Raw genomic sequence first — 16,579 nt, forward strand, 5'->3', positions numbered from 1 at the left:
GTGCTTAAAATAAAAAAGATCTGGCAATAACGGATATTAACTGAAAACATGACCTGATGTAGTTTCTTGCAGTAGCCCTCTTTGGTGGGGGGCCCTTGCTTGAACCTTGCGGGGGGCCCTGTGAAACTTCTCTACGCTACTGATGTTAATGTTAATGGAGATACCAGTTTACAGTTAGATATTTCCTGTGGTGAGGTAGGGGGGGTACGGTATGAGGTGCATCACCAGGGACGGAGACAATGTGAGCTATGAATCTAATATATAATCAGTAGTCAAAAGTTTGCCTCTGGCATTTTCGGTTGCGTCGCAATTTCGCAACCAGACAGGTCAAATTATTATTTCGTTGTTTTGCTGGGCAGTGACTGGCAGGTTGCTGGCACAGCTGTCAGACAAAATGCCATCTCCCATCAGAAAGCGATGGAGAGAAAAAGGTCCAGACAGAGAAAGACAAAGAGGTTGATACAGACGTGGAAGCGTACTGGTTGTGATGTGCGATGCTTATTGACCCAACCCCCCCCCCCCCCCCTGTCTGAGCACACACACACACACACACACACACACACACACACACACACACACAAGCTCTCTCTTTCCCTCTCTCTACTTTTCTCCCCCTCCCTCTCTCCCCCCTCTCTAAAACTCTCTCTCACACAGACACTGGGCCGTCCATCTGTGTCTGAGCAGAGGTGTGAGAGGTCTGCCTGCCTGCCTCTGGGCATGTGTGTGCACGTGCAGGCTGGTGCACATTTGTTCATGTACTCCTTTGTGTACAGATGTAGGATCTTCAAATTAAGATCGTACACCTGTATGTGCTCACAGGCACTTTTGTGATTGTGTGAGCGCATCTCATTTTGTGTATTACAGCCTTTACAGTCGGTGTGATGTCTGGTTACACAGGTCCTTCCCTCGTCTCTGGTACTAGCGCTCTCAGCACATCCCAGTATTACTGATAAGGCTGTTCTGAGAACTGCTTGGACAAGCCTTTTCACAGTGGCTGGAAGCAGGATGAAGTCACTGAATTTTATATAAACCGACGTTGATGCCTGGAGAGCCTGTGGTTGTGTGGCTGCTATCATAGGAGCTGGTGTTGAGAGATGTGAGGAAGGATAAGTTAGTCAGTTCTTCACTTCATTCAGTTCTTCATATCATAGATATTATACAGTGTGTAATATAGTTGCTACATCCATTTTTGGACTTATAAATGAATGGTATACCCAGAGATTCTTGAAGAATATAACTTTTGTAAATGCCTCATGAGCTTAGTTCAACTGTCATACCGCATCAGGACCCAAAATATAAGCTTGCTTTACTCCGATGTTTGTAATGAATGTAATTGTAAACAAACACTGTATAGTCTGAAAACCAGCCAGGTCACCCATGATACAAGTCAGTATTCGACGTCCATCTATGTCTGAGGACGTCTGGAGATGACGTGGATACCGGCCACTAGGGGAAACAGGTTTTGGTTTTGCTAGGGCATCAAATTTAAGCGTCTTTCTGTGATTTCAAAGGTTGCAAGTTCAAATCCTTCAATAGAAAGTTGTTTTTGATATTTTTGTTTTAAGCCTATCCCAAACCTTAACCATTACCTTAACCATTCTGAGTTAATGCCTAACCTTAAGAATTTGGAGTTAATGCCTGAACTTAATCTTAAACACTTCGAAATTTGACGTTTGAGAAACATGGATGAACGTCTAATTCTGACATGAGACTGTGAGATCTGGTTGCTGAAAACATGGTTAAAACAACAATTTTGATATCATGGGTGGTCAGTCCTTGCATCCATTGCTCTGTCTATGAATTTGAGAGTGGTTACATTTCTCCAGGCCCATTCCTTTAGCTTTTTACCAAAATGGAGGCGGGGTGACAGCTTTTGTTCATAACAAGTACATAAGCATTTCATAAATGCTTTAGTAAACTTTAGTCAGTTGATGCTTAAATGCATTTATTTAAAAAAATCAAATTATTTTTGAGAAAAGGATGTTGCCGTTGTCATCAGAGATTTTGGACAATGCTGATGTCAGGTCTTTTTTGGCATGACAAGCATGTCCCTCCATGGTTGACAAGTGGTGGTTACGACACATTTCAAAATCCTCAAAATCCTCCGAAGGCATCCATCCACCTTGTTCTCTCTCTCACTCTCTCTCTTTCTTTCCCTCACTCTCTGTCTCTCTCTCTCTGTCTCATTCTCTCTCTCTCACTCACACAGTACACCTCTCTCTCTTTCTCTCGCTCTCTTTCCCTCGCTGTCTGTCTGTCTCTGTCTTCATACTTTCTCTCTGTCTGTCCCCCACTGACGTACATCAAATAACAGCAGAACGCCAGCTGGCCTAATGTGAAATGAAGTGCCATGAATAAGATGGCCACTTTCAGCTGGCAGTGCCCGCTGTATGGATTAATGCAGGCAGGGGGGGTAGAGCTTGGGGAAAAGGCATAGCGGGCATAATCTGTACTAGGCTGGTCAAGGGAGTTGGGTGGGTGACAAAATCAGCATCTCTAGCCCCTCCACTCCACCGGAGCGAGGTGGAAATTCGATGACAGTGATGGAGGTCTGACTAGGACCAGGTAATGCAGCGTATATGTAAGGTTCTATGTGTAGCTGGTGCAGAGGAGTCAGGCGCAGGACAGCAGAGATGAGTAAATAAAGGTAACTTTACTCAAAGTCATTAAAATGCTACAGAATTACCAAGCCCACAAATACAACAGTCACTCACAACCAAATGTGGGGAACAGAGGGTTAAATAATAAACAGGTAATTGGGTGAGTGAAACCAGGTGTGTAAGACATAGACAAAACAAATGGAAAATGAAAAGCGGATCGGCGGTGGCTAGAAGGCCGGCGACGTCGACCGAACAAGGAGAGGGACCGACTTCGGCGGAAGGCGTGACAGTATAGGAGGGAGGTTAGGGTCTGACAGGAAAATAAAAGGGTCTAGATGACATGGACAATGTATAATACAGGTCCTGAATTTAAAGATAAAACCTAGCACAGTTAACCAACTCCAATGCGATTCAGGAGATATTAGATTTGCCTAGACCCGATCAACTGTGTTCCAAGTGAGTCATACTAAATCGGTTGAGATTAACATAAAAATGTACATTATGAGATTAACATTAAAATGGTCTAAAGACAGAATGGAATTTGTTGTGGTGTATATTTCAATTCACCACTTTAGTAAAATACCTTAGATCAAAATGCACAAATGTTAATTATTTTCAGTGTAATTATTTGTACTACATAACCCTAAAAGGACCTGCGTCAGCAGCATTGGTCGATCACATTTCCGGTCAGGCACTTGATGTGGCCAGCCCTCAAAGCAATATCATCAAAGACAAGTCTGTCTGGAATTTACAGTGGATGTGGCAACATACTGTAGTGCCCCAACAATGTCCCTGCCTGTGCCCTCTCCACATACCTGCCAACCATCCATTCAGCACCACACGGCGGGGCCCTTAACGCTCACCAGGCCACCGATAAAGACAATATCGGATTTTGGAATGTGTACCCCTCTGGAAGCCAACAGATGGGAACAGCCATGTGAGGGGAAAATCTCAGATAAAGAAGTTATTTTGTCCTATGGAGTGTCGAGTTGACCTTTCTAGCCCTTTTATTGTAGGCTGTGTGAACGACCACAGATGAGGCATGGCGCTATGTTTAACCCTTGGACGTGAGATAATTAAAGAGAGACGCGGGGGGGCAGGGAGCCCCCCTTTTCACTGTGGTCGGTCGTGATGGCGTCTACTTGAGAGGTGGGACGGGCGGTACCGGATGATGTCACACCTTTGTTATGTCAGACTGACTGCTGTGCTGGACCCTTTGTGTTTATGAATCGACCTTTAGCTATTAGCTCCGACATTCACAGACACCTTCAAGACAGGAAGTATGTATTTTCAAAGCATCGGAACTAGGCCTCACTGCCCAAGGACCAAGGGTTTGATTCTAAACATTTAATTCTTAGACTCTCAGGCCATTTGAAAAGACATATTTCCATCTTTCCTCCCCGCATTGAAGTGACTACTGGGCTAAGTGCTGGGGTCAGATAGGAACTATTGAATTGTCATGTCTTATCAGTGATTATTCCCATGAAAGAAAAGGATGCATTTTAGTTTCTAAATCCTTGGTTCAGTGAGGCCTAGTTCCAATCCTGACTGGGTATGAGTTAAAAGCAAATCAAGCCAAGAGATCCAGCAGACAAGCCTGACCTCCAGCAAACGAGCTTGCATTTTCCATGAACCACCAGTGTATTGGAATGGCCCCAGCCGCCACCCCTAAGTATATCTGCCTGTGTCCCTGTCACCGGCGGGTCTCTGCATACTTGACGCCACCGCAGCGTCACCCTCTCTCTCCAGACCCAGCGAGGGGCCTGTCCCATGTCTGTCCCCCTGGAGTCGAGGGGACTGGATAAGGGTGCTATTTAAGGGTCCACTATGCCCCGCGGATAACACCCTCCTAAAATAAGGGCTCCACTTGACAACAGGGGGATGCTTTTGGATTTTGCAGTATGAGTATATTTTTTCAAGATGCTAGCAGAAACTAAACAGACCACACACACATATTTGGACACACGCGCCTGCACATACACACACACTCTTTGATGTTGTTGGCACCCCTCAAAGGTCATATCAACGCATGGTTATATTTGGCCATCTTTGATCTTGTGTAGAGGGAGGGGCTGGGGACACCAAACTGGATGGACGCTTCATATACAATGTGCCATTAACCACAGATCTAGGATCAGTTACCCTGAACCCCAATCCTTAACCATCAGGGGGATGATAACATCTGACCCTAAATCAGTGGTATGGCCAACTTCTACCAAATCCATTCGGAGGACCACAATGCAAATAAGCCTTCAAGCTTTGTTGTGGTTTTATCCTAGATCATGTTCAATGTATGTAATGTTGTCTCCGGCTGGAGCAGCCTGCTACTTCTCATTATCAAATCAATTCAATCAACCAATCAATCAACATGACTACACCTGAGAGAGATGTACAGTAGGATAAGTGCCTCGGCTGGAAATACAAGGCCGCTCTCCTCTCTTTCAACTATCGTTTTTCTTTCAGGGGCATTTCTTATGTCTTCACTCCCTTATGAAGTCGTCCCCCACTGATATGCCCACTGGACTGTTCATAACGACCTACGCTGGAAAAACATTTGAAGAATTCATAAGCGATATGGGTTCCTCTGGTCGTGTGTGCGTGCGTGTGTGCAAGTGTATGTGTGTGTGTGCGCCCCCTTTCCGCTAGTCTCATTAACTTCTGTCCCAGTGCTGTTACGATGCATTAGTACTCCAGGTAAAATCTATTTGTTCTTAATCATGTTATTCCACTACGACACCCGTTAAGGGTTTACAACTGTCTGGGCAGGTGTAGCAAAACACTAGCGGTCTAGTGTCTGCTATAAGGACTGGTAATGTAGCAGAGAATGTAAAGAATAGCCCTTATCTGTTGAATCAATCAATCAAATGTATTTATAAAGTCCTTTTTACATCAGCAGTTGTCACAAAGTGCTCATACAGAAAACCAGCCTAAAACCCCAAACAGCAAGCAATGCAGACGAAGAAGCACTGTGGCTAGGAAAAACTCCATAGAAAGGCAGACACCTAGAGGAACCAGGCTCTGAGGGGTGACCAGTCCTTTTCTGGCTGTGCCGGGTGGAGATTATAGAGCACGTGGCCATTACGGACAGATCGTTCTTCAAGATGTTTCAATGTTCATAGATGACCAGCAGGGTCAAATAATAATCACTGTGGAGTTGAGGTCATCTCTATCACTTGAAAGGCCCAGAGTGATGTATCGAAGGCTGGCAGAGCTGGTTGGGAAGCTTGGGTTTCGATAGCTGGTTGGACACTCGTCTCAAAAAAATTAAAAATCTCAAATGTACAATGTACAAGGAGGCATTTTGTGAAACACTACACACAAATGATGCCCTATGTTTCACAGGGAGTATCATATCTAATTTAATTCAGAGCATATAGCTTTCAAAGCCATTTGGACAGTGACCAAGGTTATGGTAGTGAGTATGAAGCGTCCACTGTGTGTATGCAGCATGTGTCAAACCTGCTCTCAAAGCAATGTGCTTTCCCCTGCCATGACCAGAAACCTCATAGGACATCCACTATATGGGTCATGGGCAACCCCTTCACACTTCATCTGAATAAATCAGTGGTGTGTGTGTGTGTGTGTTAGGCTACATCATACTTTCAATACTCACTGTGTGTACATGTGCCGTAATATTGTTGGTATACTTTCATAGCCATGGTAATACAATGTGTGTGTGTGCGTATTTGCAATGCGCAGTTATCTATCAAGATGTGCATTTCATCTTCAGGTATTCTATTAGTCTAGCTATGGATCATACACTGCAGGCTCAGTTTGTGCATCCGAACCAGTAGTGCAGAGAATCCGGCTGTATAGGCTAAAGGCTTCAATATAGGCCACTGCAATGAAAGCACATGAAGGTATTTTGCAAACTATATTCAGATGTAGGGGAATGCATTTTGCCCTATTACAGGTGACCTGCACATCTCTCATCTCTATCCCATCTTCCCAGAAGAGCACATAATTGAGCCACGGCCGTTGTCATGACTACGGGAGGGACCAATGAGCTGCTCGCGGCTGCCCCGTAACCTACTGCACGAGGCCATTTTTGCACATGGAGGGGCTCACAGCATATAGCATCATCATCCTCGCATACAACCGCCATTTCCCTGGGAAACAATGAGGCAGGCTTGAGCTATTGGATATCTGATAAACGCGAGCTGTTCCTGGGCTGTCAGATTGGGGGCACCCACCCACGACGCACAGAGCATGCGGGAAAAATGTGAGCGCTCGTCTCCTCCTCCTCTTCAGCCAGCCCCTCTTCAGTCAAGAGGTGTTGTCGTGGTGGGACGGCGTTTTGCCAGGAGTAAAGGGACAGTTTTACTGCAATGCTTTCTCCATAGCTCCGAGTGAGAGCAAGTTACCCGGGAGAAAGGGTGGTGCTTTGTTTTTCCCTGGCCGCACCGTGAACTAGCAACGTCCATGCGCGTTTGCTTATTTGAAATCGGACCGAGCCAATTGAGGACGTCAAGGCAGGTGTGCGGTGTCATTCGGAATTGTTCTTGACAAAAGGGTATACGCTGTCCATTTTCTCATCTCATATCAGATTTGTATGGACTTTAATTCCGGTCAAGCAGGCTCCTGTCGACTAGGTTGATACAGTATTTTGTTGCAGAGCGAATTTCTTCAGATGTCTCCGCGTTCGCTTTGAGGTAAGCAATGTAACAGCCACTGCAAGCTACGGCAATTAGCGCACATCTGATAATATTGTAGCTAGTATAACTACAGAGTTTCATATCAAAGATAAAGCATTATTATCCAATATCTATCCTGAGCAGAGTGGACAATGTTGCCAATGTTGAAAGGAATGCAACAATGGAACATCGTGTTTTGCGGTTTGCTTATTTGGGAATGCATTCACGAAAACAACAGTGCTGATGCTGAGCCTAAATGTCCTCTGCCATAGCGGAATGGTTATTACTTTCCCCAATTAATTTGCTATACTGTAGCCTATAAAATACTCACCATAATTTGAACAACAAATTTGATCTTTTATTATGGTGAGTTTCTCCTTGTCAACTTCTAGATAACTCGACTTCAATTCGATTTGATCACATTCCAATGGACCGGTGTTGCCAGTTCTTGGCAATGAGTAAGAAGGATTACGGTAACCCAATCTAGCGTGACCTTCTTGAACAAGAAAGGATGCACTCGAGTTGATGCGCCAATATTTGGCCACCTTAATTAACATAACAATTAAGCAAGGACCATCATTAAACTGTCATTAGTGGAGACCTGCCGGGGGTTGTGAGGAGAAAAGGGGATGTCTTGTTGAATACAATAATGACATTGTTGCACTGCTCTTGCTTTTGTGTTTTCCAAACTCGGTCCTGGGGCCCCCGCTGGCAGCCTGGTCTCATAGATTAGATGTAACATAGTACATGTAAATCCGGCACACTCAAATTAGTATAATATGTTACTTTTGTTATGGTTACATAAAACAGATGGTTACTTAAGGCAAAAACGAAAGTATGGTGGGTGGGCATATATCTTATCCCAAACCCTAGCCTAGCTAATGTTAGCCAGCTATCTAACGTTAGCCACCTAGCTAGAATTCGTAAAATTAAATTTTCAAATTCGTAACATATATTACAAATTGTAATTCGTAACATATCATACAAAATGGGAGATGAACATCCACAAAGTAATACATACTATACGAAACGTAACATATCACACGGTTGATGAAAGACATGGAATGTTGATTTAAGGCAGACCCCTGCACTTCTCTGATTCAGAGGGGTTGGGTTAAATGTGGAGCACACATTTCAGTTGAAGGCATTCAGTCGTACAACTGACTAGGTATCCCCCTTTCCCTTTAATTAAATGGAGTGTCACGGGTTTACGTACAGAATAATACGAAAGGCTTTGAGACCAGGTTGCCCGCACAAGCACTACACAGCTGATTCAAATAATCAAAGCGTGATGGTTATTTGAATCGGCTGTGTTAGTGCTACAGAAAATCCAACCCATGCTCCCAGGGGGCTGGAGGGCCCAGGCCTGAGTTTGGTAAACCCTGGACTGGGTGACCATTTGCCAAGCCAGCAATCAACCCCATCCATGTTTACTTTCTAAATTGTATAAGAGATATTGAATGAAACGACTATAGCCTACTTGGAAAACCAGTTATATTAAGTTATATTTTCTCCAGTTTTTCATACCTCCAAATAATGCCTCCTTCTTCCGTCTTTCATTGAACATTTTAAAACCATAGTGATAAAATTGATTTGAAATTGTTGTCACCCACTCACTTTCACTGATGACCAAAATCACTTTCTTTTGGATTCAAATGCTCATTAACCACCCTTCACTCACTGGGCTCGAGCAGAATGGTCTTGTGTCATTACACCGTCCCCACTGCATGGGCATCAAAGGCTTAGTGCACATTAAGAAGATTACCCTGGCCAATTGTTGTGGCATTACTGGGGTTTCACTTCCTCCACTCACTGCTATGCCCTTCAACAATGGCAATCAGTCTTAACATATGCCATAGTAGGCAATTATTGATGAGTCATACAATTCTAATAATTATTTGCCTAAAGGTGATCATAGGGTGTTGGTTTATGTTTTGTATCAAATTAGTTGATAAGTTATGCGGTAGCACAAAATAAATGACTTGTTTTACGTTTGAATTTTATTTTTAAGAAAGTTGATGGCTTATCATGGCATATTCAGTTGGAGAAATGAATGCTGTCACATAGAACAGCTGGACTGTCATGTAGGCTATTTAAGTCAGACATAATACTGTAGTCTCTTTTCACAGCCGCTGTGTCTCAGACATACGGTAGCACAGTGAGCTCACTCATGCCCAGAGTCGACATCCCAGATCTGACAGGAAATGTTCAAGAGGCTTGAATCCCTTTTTTACTGTAACTCGGTCCCACCCACAAATAAAGGGATGATGTAATGAGGAAAAGTGAAAGGCCGGTGGTAACTTCCTGTTGTCGGTCTAGTCATTTAGTTAGACACGCACAAGCACACACACACACTCATTTCAATTTCTCCCTCTCTTCCTGCTCCATTTTTTTTAATTTTATGAATAGTGTGTAATGTTTGGCCGCAGGTAGCCTAGTGGTTAGAGCGTTGGGCCAGTAACCGAAAGGTTGCTGGATCGAATCCCCGAGCAGACAAGGTAGAAATCTGACGTTCTGCACTTGATCAAGGCAGCCCCCCGCACCTCTCCGATTCAGAGGGGTTGGGTTAAATGCGGAAGACACATTTCAGTTTAGGGCAGTCAGTTGTACAACTGACTAGGTAACCCTCCTTTCCTTTCCTAATGCTATCACTACGGGAACCGCATACCGTGTCTATGAGTGTACCTGAGAGCGAGTCTGGGGTGTGTGTGTTTTGCAGAAGGGTTTGTGTGTAATGCTGGATGTAGTTGTGTGTATTTGGAAACTACTTTGTAACGTGTTTGTGTGTGAACAAGAGAGAAATCCAACCTTGTCCAATGAAACTCATAATGGGAATCAACAGTTGGCAACTTGGCGTTTGAATGGATGTCACTAAGACGAGCTAGCCAATAAACAGTCCGGAGGGACGGCTTAAATATAACCATACATTAATGGGACAATCATCGCATTTTCACTTGATTGATGGCCCAGGGAGGGATGGTGTTACGGTCACCCACCACTACAGCTATGTGGCTGCACCTGCTCCCTGCTCGTTTGAGTTACTGAGTGAGAGCAGAGGGGAGTGGTGCAGGATCTAGGCGGGCTATCTGGGATTTGGAGAATGCCATACGGTTTCTGTCGACAGTACAAAACGGGCCGCACATTCTCTCTCGCTCTGTTTTATTCCCTCTTCTCTCCAGCTCTCTTCCTTTTCTATTTCCCTTGCTTGCCCATTCACTCTTCCTTTGTCTCTGTCTCGCTCTTTCCTGCTGTAGAAGAAGAGCTGATGGCGTGGCTCAAGTGGTCTGTCTTTGAAAAGCTTGCCTGGACTGTTTCTCAGAACCCTTTTGATAAAAGGGCCGTGGAGCATATTTGCTGATCTCCAATACAGCAACTCGATGACCTTTTATTCAGACGTACTGTAGTTTTCCCATGCCAGTTTTCCACAGAAACGTTCGTCTTAGTAAAACCCTTCCAACTATCTACCGTGTTTGCCATCAGTTTACATTTTAATTTGAGTCATTCTGAGCACGCTCTTACTTACAATGATTTAGTCAGGGAATTTAACTAAAGTAAGTAAAACGACTACATGTCACGGTAATTGCGAATTCTTTAAAATGATGAAGTGAAGTTGAAGGTTGCATGCCGTGGACTTTAGGGCTTCCCTCAGAGTAAGCAGCTCAGATTTGCCCTTAGGCTGATTAGCTATAGTGGGATTACATAGTCACACAAGGCTAGATCAGTGGAGAATGGTCTCTTGTCTGGTTTTTAAATAGTCATAGTGTTCTTAGTTTACATTTGTGTTGCTGTTGTCCATTTAATGTTCTGTGTTTTTGGTGTGGACCCCTGGACGAATGGCTGCTGCTTCCTCAACAGCTAATGGGAATCCGAATAAGAATTATAACGGGCTGCATTCTGTTCCAAATGGAGATGGGATGCAAGGATTTGAGAGCCTATAGTGTGACAGAGGAAGAAGGGATCCGTCCAATCAGCTGTAGACATCTGCGGTGTGTATCCAATGGAGGGCAATTCCACGGAAATAGAATTGCCCTGAAACTCTGATTTTTTTCCCCGCTTAAAATCTATGCCAAACGAAACCATTAATGTCAAAGTTTAAGAAACCATACAACTCAATGCACTTTTAACAGTTTCCACAGAATATTTGATAAAAACACATTTACTTGAAGGACTGTGCAAAGAATTTCATAAATTCTGTTTTATTCGTCCACGTTTTCCCAAAAACGTTACGAAATATCTTCTCTGATTAAAGATTAAAAGACGTCTGCAGAAAGAATGCGGTGTCAGTTATGACATGACACCTTGACTTTGAAAAAATCTCTTTTGATTATTGAACGTGAAGTGGATTTACACCCGGTAACAGAATTATGGTAACTGAATTTCATCATGGGTCCCTGATCTGTGCTACACAGAAATGCATAATTATGTATATGTCATTCTCTTCATGGTGATGTATCCTAAATGGATGCACAAATATGTAATATCCTCCTTTTCATATTTGGGTATTATTCTACACACTCGCTATTATTTTAATGAGCCCTGCCCCTAAACAAGACCAACTTTGATTGGTCCAGGAAGACTTCCAGTTTGGTGTGGCGCCATTTCTCTTCCAATTTCCTGGAAGTTCACTTCAGGGCTCGGATATTTTCTGTATACCAGGGACCAAATGTCTTTGTTTTTAAGGGTGCAACTACATCTAGGGTATTACGCAAGGTTAAATTAAGATCCTCAATTAGTTGGTTAAATGAGTTTTGTACTCTGACGTCCTTGGGTAGGTGGAGGGAGTCTGGAATGGCATCTTGGAATCTTTGGTTTGTCCGAGAATTGATGATCCTTGATTGGGGTCTGAGCAGATTATTTGTTTACGATTGCAAACGTAATAAAATGATGGTCTGATAGGCCAGGATTATGAGGATAAACATTTAGATCCAGAATATTTTTTCCACGGGACAAAACTAGATCCAGGGTATGTCTGGAAATGATGCGGTCTGGAGACATGTTGGACAAAACCCACAGAGTTGATGATAGCGCCAAAATCCTTTTGGAGTGGGTCTGTGGACTTTTCCATGTGAATATTAAAGTCACCAAAAATTACAATATCTGCCATGACTACAAGGTCCGATTTGAAAATTCTGGGAACTCTGTATACGGCCCAGGAAGCCTGTAAACAATAGCTATAAAAAGTATACACACACACACTGAGTGTACAAAACATTAGGAACTCCTTCCTAATATTGCGTTGCACCACCTTTTGACCTCAGAACAGCCTCAATGTTGAAAGCATTCCACAAGGATGCTGGCCGATGTTGACTGCAATGCTTCCCACAGTTCTGTCAAGTTGGCTGGATGTCCTTTGGGTGGTGGACCATTCTTGATACAAACGGGAAACTGTTGTGAGTGAAAAACCCAGCAGCGTTGCAGTTCTTGACACACTCAAACTGGTGTGCCTGGCACCTACTACCATACCCTGTTTTAAAGGCACTTAAATCTTTTGTTTTTCCCATTCACCCTCTGAATGGCACACACACAATCGATGGCTCAATTGTCTCAAGGCTTAAAAATCCTTCTTTTAACCCATCTCCTCCACTTCATCTACACTGATTTAAGGTGGATTGAACAGGTGACACCAATAAGGGGTTATAGCTTTCACCTGGTCAGTCTTTCACCTGGTCAGTCAATGTGCCTCAGTGTGTATATGCCTTCATTTATTTTATTTTATATAGACTCTTAGCTTTCATTCGGCACCCAATTTGATATACTCCTATGAACTTGCTCCTATGAACTTCAAGTTGGTGCTCATGGGTCCTTTTACATGGACATGACCTGGGTAAGGAAGTCCCACGGCTGAGTTTCTTGTGACAAAGGACCCAATTGACCTTTTCCCTCAGGCAGCTGGATATGACACGTTGTGTGTGTGTCCCAAATGGCACCCTATTCATAGGGCTATGGTCGAAAGTAGTGCACTATATAGGGGTTAGGGTGTCCTTTGGGAGCCGGGTGCTATTTTTCACAGCTTCAAGAGGGGTCGATGTCACCAGAACACCAACCAGATCTTCTCTGTGTGAAAGAGGGCACACAATAGCTTTTTCTCTCTACATGTAGCAGGACTATTGTACTTTTCTGAAGTGCTACAGTGGGTGCTACAGTCTAGAAACAGCTATTGCTGAGTCAAGCAAATCCTCTAACGCTTTAGGGCGCTGTAGAATATTCTAGATATCAACACAAAGTACTGAAAGCTTAAGCCTGCAGTGTTTCGATTGTAGGAGTTCTTTCTGAGGTTATTGAATGTATGAAGCCTAAGTTTCTTTATAAGATCGCTTTCAAAGTGTCAAACCAGCTACTTCCTTCCCGGGTCTCGTTTGTTTACGTCCTGTTTGTTGCATGCGGGGGAAAAGTGCAGTGATTCATGGGGGTCAAAGGTCAAGCTCTCTCTGATAAGGCACAGTGGTGGTGCCCCTCTGGCCCTGGCCCAAGGCTTGTTCCTCTGTGACCTTTCTGTGGGCCCGGGGTAGGCGGTGAAAGTGAGCCGTAAAGATTACGGGGGAGAAAAGTATTAATGATAATCCGACATCCGTTTTGCTCTTTTTCTCTCTTTTTCTCTCTCTTCCTTTCTCTCCTTCTCTCTGTGTATTCTATTTCCGCGATGACACATGCTACTGGACGGTGTACCAGCTGCGAGAGTAGTTTGCGCCAACGCCTCTGCAATAGGTGCCGGTATAGCGGAACTGGCATTTGGGTATGTACAGGAAGTAAGTGCTACACACACACACACACACCACCCGTGCCACACCCATCCTAAATGCCATGCCACTCTCCCTCTCTCTGGCTTTCCCTCTTTCCCTTCATTGCTCCTGTCTCTCCCGGTTTGATGAAAGAGGTGTGGCGCTAAAGAAAGCCTCCCGTCTCTAAACCCTGCACCAGTCAAGTATGTGTAAATCCCGGGGTTGACACGTCCTCAGCCAAAATGCCAGAGCGCCCCCGCCAACAGTTTGGATCCTGTTACCGGGCAGAATGCGAGGGAAGTAGTGAGCGTGGGTGCCCGATTGGCTGCCGGGTGAGGCGCTAGGAAATGGGCCCGTCGGTGGGTCCCAGGGCAGAGGTGTGAGGGAGTCTGGGAGAGGTTGAGCAGGATTGATGGATGACTTGTGTCATAATGTTCATAATGTTCTTACAGCACTCCTATCATAGGAGAATAATGTTCCCACTTATGACATCGATCTCCCAACACTTGTAAGGTTCAGGCTCAACAGTGGGATGCAGTTTATTTTATATGTCAAGGGTATTTCAACTTTAGCCATAGCCTATGTTGAATTCTATTCGGGGCCATTTTGCCATTAATCTTATCGTGCTGTATCTAACCTTTACATGGCAAAGGTCACATAGCCGACTACTGTATACTGTAGCTCTCTATATGATTTAACTTAGGCCTAGTTTATGTTGCGTTAACCACGGCAACTTATAAACAGGCTATTATAACAGGTTTTATATAATCAGCATACCAGGACAGTGTTCCTCGTTATCCATAGGTGACATATATTAAGCCAACCATAGAGTAATTCTATTTGCATGAAGCCAACCACCCATAAATAAAAATGTCACTGGCTTAAGGTTATTTTCTGGGATGTTTGCTAGTGGGGTGAAATATAGGCCTAGGGCCCCGTTTTTGTATTTTTGGTCCATCCCTAAACTGAGGTTGGATGTGCCCCAAATGGCACTCTATTCCAGGGAGAATGCATTACTTTGACCAGAGCCCTAGAGGAAGTACACTCTATAGGGAATAGTGTCATTTGGTACACACAGTGTCACTGTAATTTGTGTTTACCCTGGTCCTCTGCTTTTTATAACTTGTCACTTACTTAGCTGGGAATGGCTGGACCCATATTGGTGCTGATAATGGATTGAGTGTTGAAATCAGGCCAGTGACACGATGTTGACGTGCCCGTCTAGTCCTGATTGGCTTGTGTGTGTGTGTGCACCAGCTTTTCTGGTCTCTGGTACTTTAATGAGATAATTCCAGAGCTGTTCGTGCACCATATTTGGTTAATCATTTTTTATAAATTTTTCAATATCTGTATTACTGAAGTTTCTACCTGAACAGCAATCACGAAAATGCCCAATTTGTGTTTAAATGCCGTAAGACTACTCAGTACCAGGGTGGATGAAAACATCCCATTTATCTCTCTTCATGACTAGAACTGAAATGGAACAGACTGGAAATTGCTCTTCTTCTGGCCCTCAAAATAACAGACAGAATGACAGACCGCTCCTTTTAGGTCCATGATCGACCTGAATATCCCCCCCAAGGTTACATCATTAGCACATGTCAATTCTCAGCGCGCCGAGATACCGCAGCTATCCCCGGCACGTGTTCGATCGGCGGTTTTTAGCGCTACCAGTTGCCACTTAATCATGACAGCTGACGCCCCAATCGCTGTGGTCCTCAAGGTCTCAGGCTTAGAAGGGGACTACCTCAGTGGCAGGAGACATGTTATCATGTCGTCAGCGCTGCTTGTTTCCATGGTGGCCGTCGGTACCTTTTTTTAGAGGGGATTTGAGCGTTACCACTCCATCATTGGCAGGGTGACAGAGGGACTCAGACTGTGCTGATCCGGGACGGGCAGCTGGCTGAATCGATGCTCCATTTACCATTTTGTCACACTGCATAGTTGCTGGACATGCAGTTGGATGAGAGTTTCTCTGGGCCTTCTTGTTAGCACTGTGCTAGCGGTTCAACTGTTGCTAGCTCTATTGCTAGGACTTAGTTTGTTGTTAGCATCAGTTAGCACCAGGTTGTTGTTGTTAGCACAGTTTGCGGTTGACTTGTTGCTAGCTCTATCGCAAGGAGTTAGCTTGTTGTTTAGTATCCATTAGCATCAAGCTAACTAGTTGAAAGTATTAGCAAAGATGGCACAGTATGAAGACAGGCAGAAACTGCTTCTCGTGACATTGGCTAGCTAAGCTCATGTGTAGAAACACGTCATCGTGTCTAACGGTCGTCTCGTGCTGAACTGCGCTTGTTCATGCCATCAAATCAAAGGCACTCCTTTGATATAGAGTTGTTTTGGACTAAAATTAAAAAAAAACGTGTCAGTTTGTCACTTTCATAAAGTTGGAGTAATAACACGTTCAACTACTTGAAGACATTGGCTCCAATCTAGGGTTGTGCCTTTTTAGATTTTGAGAAAATTAACAACTTAAGAATTAAGAATTTTCAAACCACAAACCCCGTCTGCTTGGTTTGCTTGACAAATGTTCCCGGAAGTTTTGCGATGTTGCGCTACTGGGTTTAGAAACTGGTATTAGTTAGCATCACGGTAGTTAGCATCAGAATCATTTAAACACCTATTC

General features: G+C 44.0%; 1 pseudogene; it reads left to right on the plus strand.

Moving 5' to 3' along the window:
• The first annotated feature begins 6,662 nt into the window (after positions 1-6,662).
• The window catches only part of LOC139566932 (sorbin and SH3 domain-containing protein 2-like), an 87,304-nt pseudogene continuing 77,387 nt past the window's right edge, over positions 6,663-16,579 (plus strand).

This window comes from Salvelinus alpinus, chromosome 39, assembly GCF_045679555.1.
Source record: "Salvelinus alpinus chromosome 39, SLU_Salpinus.1, whole genome shotgun sequence".
NCBI lineage: Eukaryota > Metazoa > Chordata > Actinopteri > Salmoniformes > Salmonidae > Salvelinus > Salvelinus alpinus.